Genomic DNA, 6248 nt, shown 5'->3' on the forward strand with positions numbered 1-6248 from the left:
CCACCACCATCACCATGTCCACCATCACCACCACCATTTCCCAGCTATTGCTAGCAGAGTTTACATACTCTGAGTTAGTCTGACAGCGTGCAAATAACAGAGAAGTCCGAATAGCTGGTTAGTACCAAGCAATAGATCAGAATTCAGTTCCTGACTCACTTGGGGTGGGGATAGGGCTTATTTAAAATATAAACTCCTGGCACCGCCGTCAGACGGTCTAATTCAGTAGATCTGAGGTGGGGTTGGGAATCAGCAATTTTAGTGGGCACGAAGAGTGATTCTGCTGCGGGCGTTCCTTAGGCCCGCACTTTGAGAATCATTGTACCAGCTTAGGCGAGGGGAAGGAGGGTGCGGATGAGACTCAGAACCAAGTGCCTGGCTCCTCTCCCCTGGAGCCGGCTACAATGTAAAGCTTGTCATTCATTCATTCATTCATTCATTTGAATTTCTCAAAAATACGTATATAAGAAACGAGCCCATCTACCCATTCCTTTACCCAACAACCCGTAAGTACCTACGAATACCTGCCAGCTACTGCTCTATCCAGTTGGAATGAGTTAGTGAAGAAAAGATGGAGAGGCTTGTCCTCGTGGAGTTACAGTTTAACTGGGAGAAACAGAATTAACTAATGAACTAGCTAAAGAGCACGTTAGGAGCTGAAAGTCCCACGAGCGGGAGGAAAAGGGAAGGGGAAGGGCGACGGAGTTTGGCCACGGCCACACCTTGGTGGTCAAGGTGGGCCTCGGCGCGAATGCGACGCTGGAAGGACTTGCAGGAGGTGAGGGCCTGCTCGCGGGGTGCGGGGGGCACATCTCAGGCAGCGGGAAGAGCAGGTGCAAAGGCCCCGAGGCAGGATGCTGCCCGGAGGTACGGGGACAGCGGGTCATCACGGGGCCGGAGCAGCCGTCGCGCAGGTCACAAAGTAGGAAACAAAGTGGGAGAGAAGGGCTCTTTTATAAATTCAGTTTTTAATTTTTTAAACGTATTTCGTTCCCAAATAGTTGAATAGGCTCTTTATGCTCCCTCGAGTCTTTCTACTAAAAAAAATGGCTAACGAGAGAGACACAGAAGCATTACTCAGCCGGGCTCCCTAGAGTTGATTTTCAAATTACGGGTCATTCGCTACTCATAAGTGGGTGATAAGGCAACTTAGTAGGTCATGACCAGCATTAAAGAAAAATAATAAAACAGTCTGGAACAGAATAAAAACCATCATAGCGCGCTGCACACAGCCGGAGTGCTATTTCATGAAAACTTTCGCTTCCTGTGTGTGACAGAAAATTAACAGATCAGAGGCGCTGGTTCAAAGTGAGCTTGGACGCTTACGCCTCAAACCTTTGCTCAGGCTCCTGAATGAAATTAATTAGTGACCCAATTGGCCTTGTTTCCAACACTCCACACGGGGCATCCGGCTACACCTCTGCTGTCACTGGGTCAAGAAGGAAGGAGCACCTCGTCCTCTAGAGGCGAAGTCGCGGATGGAGCCCGAAACGTGGCGGGGAAGGGCGCCACCTGCAGGCCGCGTGGCTCAGGTCACCCGGCCCTCTGGGCCAGTTTCTGACATTTAAAAGGAGGTCATTTGAAGCCCAGTGGGCTTCGTTGGGATGGTGTAAGAATCCACAGGGTAAGAGATGCATGTGCTTTGAAAAACAATCACTACCCAAGAGTAAAATGGGTTTAAAAAAGTTAATGACTAGCGATTGCGACACTTTGTTTTTAGAGTGGTAAAATACACACGACATAAATTTCCATTTTAACCATTTTTACACGTCCAGTTCGGTCGCATTAAATACATTCGCGTTATTGCCCAACCATCACCCCACCCAGCTCCAGAACCTCTCGTCTTCCCAACCATCGGAAAACTTCATTCTCGAAATTGGAGAGTAAAATTCACCGTTTTTAGTGTGCGATTCTCTGAACTCCGACAGATGCATAGAGCCATATAACCGCCACCCCAGCCAAGATGTAGAAGGGTTCCAATTCTCCCCAAATTCCTCCCCCAACCCCAGCCCTGGGCAACCACTGATCTGTTTCTGCCTTTACCTTCTAGGATGTCACAGTAGTGGAATATGACATACGACTCATCATCTCTTACGTCTGGCTTTTTCTGCACAGCGGTTCGTCTGAGGTTTGTCTGCGTTGCTGGGTGGCTCAGCGCTGAGTGGCCTTCCACGCCAAGACGGACCCCAGTTTCCTTATACGCTCTCCAGCCGATTCGCGTCGTGTCCAGCTGTTGGTGACTGGGAACGGAAGACTGTACACGCTCGCTTGCAGGTTTTTGAGTGGACGTGTTTTCACTTCCGTCGGGCAAATAGGAGAGAAATTGCTGGGTCGTACGGGAAGTACACGTGAACCGCAAAACCTGCGTAGCTGGCTTCCCACGTGGCTACGCCATCGTCCGCTTGCGACAGCAGAGGGTGCTGGGCACGGTTGCTCCGAATCCTGGGCGGCACTGGGTGCTGTCGCTTTAGATTTTTAAGCACCCTAGTAGATGCGCAGCCACATTCCCTCATTTCCCTCGCGCGACGGAGGGTGTTGAGCACCTTTTCATGGGCTTATCTGCCACCCATAGATCTTCGTTCAAACTTTTTGCCTATTTTTAAAGCGGGTTGTTTGTTTCTTATCATCCTTTGAGACTTCTTTTCACATGATGGATACAAGTCTTCATCACGTGTGTTTTGTAAATAATTTCTCCCAGTCAGTAGCTTGTATTTTCCCATTCGTGAATAGCTTTCAAAGGGCAGAAGTTTTTAATTCTGAGGAAATCTGACTTATCCATTTTTTCTTTAATGGGTTGTGATTTTGGTGTCCTAAGTAACCTTAGCCTAACCCAAAGTTGTAAAGATTTTCTTCTATGTTTTCTTCACGACGTTTTATGATTTCAGGTTTTACATTTAAGTCTATGATCCATTTTGAGTTTATTCTTATGATGCTACAAGTTATGGGTCAAGATTCATTCTTTTCATTGATTTTTTTCTGCTGCTAAAAGTAATGCTTGCTCATTGCAGATAATTTAAATAGAAAAAAGAATGACATTACCCATAACCTAGGCATCAGTGATGATCGCTGTCGACTTATTACTGTCGCCTTCCTTTATGTGAATTTTACGTAGTTGAGCTCATACTGGATATAACATCTATATCTTCCTTTTTATCCACTTACTATTTCATCAATAATACAGTCTTAGTAAATCATACAGTCTTAGTAAATATATTTCTTAAAGTAAATATATTTACTAAATATATTTCTTACTAAATATATTTAGTAAATATATTCTTAGTAAATATATTTCTTTAAGACTTTTCCTTATTGCTGAAATAAACATGCTTATCGGAGATAACTAACAAATACAGGTAAGCGAAAGAATCGTGTGAAAAATGTCCTTAATCATACTACTTAGAGACGCTTGCCTGTATCCTTCCGGATGTTTATCTCTGAGAGTCTGGCTAGGCATTATTTTACTGACTAGATGTAATCTAGTCAGTAAACTATTTTACAATTTAGTTAACTATTCCGTGGGCTATATTTAGAAGGCGTCCTGCTGGAATAAACGACCTAGTCCATACATCTTTGGATTTGAGATTCTTTTTTCTTGGATTAGAGCCCCAGGAAGGTCATGCATGAATCAAAGGCTGTGAACAATGTCAGTGTTTCTGAATGGCTGGCTACAGCCCCCTAGAAAGGTTGGGTCAACTTATGCTCGCTCGTACTGTACTTGTGATTAAGACATTTTGGGGTGTGCATGATAATTCGATTGGAGAATCGTGACATCTCGGTTTCAGCTTCCGTCTGTATCCGATTGCTGTTGAGGTTAAGCACGTTTTGTAATGTTCACTCTCCTTCGTAATGGCCTCTTTCATGATTTGTCTGTTGGTCTTTTTACCTATAACGTAGTATCTCTATTAGTCGACATACTAAGGGATATTCGCCTTCAGATAGGAGACATCACAAAGTCCTGTCAGCCTGACATCATTTCCTGCTTGGTATAATGTGCAGAAGAGACAAGGAGAATGTATTTCTATCAATCTTTGTATTGTTGGCCTCTCGATGTCTTGAAAAATAAAAAAAAAGAACAAAGTAAAATTTTTGACCTTTGAATGTTCAATTACCATGCCAAGCGTTCGAGACAATTAAGACATAAATTTTCTTTATATAGGATCTTGTCCTTCTTCGCCCGTGATTGAGACCTTGGGCCGAAGCGGCATGGCGGCGTACAAAAGAACTATCTCAAAGAAAGCGAATGTTAGTAAAAGATGGGTTGTCAAATACGTTGAGAGAGAAAAAAGCAGAGAGAGAACATAATTTGCCTTTCTTAGATGTCCCGACAATATCGCGGTAGGCACCTGACGTCACTCGGATTCCCTCTTGCTGACTGTCACGTGTGAGCCTTGGCGACGGCACCCACGGGCGGCCCTCAGCACTGCGTGTGGACAGCTCCCTGAGGAAGGACCCATTTTCGAACGTGGGTTGAAATTGTAATTGAGGATTTAAGCCTGTCTCATATTCCTGGGTAATACGTGATGCATTTTATAAACGTAAGTGGTTAAAGGCCTATTAACTGGATGAACAATTGAATAAATGCTCCCAAACCAGCCGGTCTCATTTCTAAATATTGCCAACTACTCCGGTGATGAGGAGGAGGAGAAGGAAGGGCACGCAGAGAGCTTGTTAGTGTCGTGTGAAGGGCCCTTGAATAGAGACATTATTATAACCCTTTAGGACAGCAGTCACCAACCTTCATGGCACCAGGGACCGGGGCTCCTATGAGCATCTAACGCCTGATGATCTGAGGCGGAGCTGAGGCGGTGATGCTGGCGCTGGGAGCGGCTGCAGATGCAGATGCAGCTTCGCTCGCTGGCCCGCCGCTCACCTCCTGCTGTGCGGCCCGGTTCCCAACAGGCCACGGGCCAGTACCGATCCCTGGCCCAGGGCTCGGGGACCCCTGCTTTAGAGAATGTCCAGAAATCTAGACTAAAACATCATCATGATGAGTCATCACATTTCCCCAAAGGGACACAGAGCGGGAAGCAGGCAAGTTCAAAGCATGCAGTGTGGGAATATTCTGCCTCAGGAAAACAACATCCCAAACTGCAGCTTCATGGGACAGATCATTCAAAATGACAACTCGATGGATGGATTGCATTATGAAGAAATTTTTTCGGTCGGGAGAAAAAAATATACTTTATATTTCTTTTAAATATCAGCACTTTCTCTTCGTTTTAAATAACTGAGTTAACGCTTTTCAGGTCCTTTACTTTCCAGCGCACCAACGCCAGGATCTTAAAACTTATTTGAAACGCAAACTCTTATCAAGCGCGCATTCTCTTTTATTCTCACACACAAATTTTTCACGGGTTGCACAGTGAGACAGGGAGCAAACGGGGGCACACACTGTTTGTCACTCTCTACCTGAAATGTGACCCGTCAGATGTTTATCTTCTAGCGTTTGATAAAAGATGCACGTTTTCCTTTTCTTCCCCAGTCAGAATGATTTTTTTTTTTTTGCAGTAAGTTTCCTGCTGGGAGAGCAGGAGGGTTGATTTATGGGAGCAGAACAGACCCATATCGGCCACTTAAACAGTGCGATATGCTTGTCACACCTAAAGTCTGTGAACCCGCTAATAATTTGCAATTTTAAAAGATAAGCCTGTTTGGACGTCCGAGTTCTCAACAGTTTATTTCTTCTAAGGCTGACGTTCTCATTCGGAGACCCAGCCCGCCAAATGAGTGTTTCGAACGAAACAGAACAGAACAGAAATGAGATTTGGGAACCAGAACTCCTAGGCGCTGCAAAGTTTATGCATTTCCAGGGCACGATGGCCTTTTCTGCAGGGCGGGGCCCCCAGGTTAATTGGCGGGACCCTGAAGACACAGCTCATGGCAGCTGCTCAGCGGCGACCCGGTTCTGAAGGGGTTCTGAAGAAGCCCAAAGCTAGACGCCCTCTCTCCGTGACAGCTGTGTGATGCACCTCGCTGAGTGGGGACTGAGGCCATGGCCTGCCAGAGACAGCTTTGCCGTTAAGGGGCAGTTGTGACAGCGAGTTGGTCGTAGGATCCTCGCGTGTTCCGTGCAGTGGGAAGGGTGCCTGGCTCCTCTGGGAGAGGCGGCGCTGACTGGCATCGCACACGAGGAAAGGCTGTGATCACTTTGGAAGGGAGCTTTCCTGGGATTTGAAGGCAAATGAGCGTGTACATATTTCTGCTTGCGACACGCGCGTGTCTGAATAATGTTGGAACAGCTTTGCATC

The sequence above is a fragment of the Pteropus medius genome, unplaced genomic scaffold (assembly GCF_902729225.1).
Source record: "Pteropus medius unplaced genomic scaffold, Ma_sr-lr_union100, whole genome shotgun sequence".
NCBI classification, from domain to species: domain Eukaryota; kingdom Metazoa; phylum Chordata; class Mammalia; order Chiroptera; family Pteropodidae; genus Pteropus; species Pteropus medius.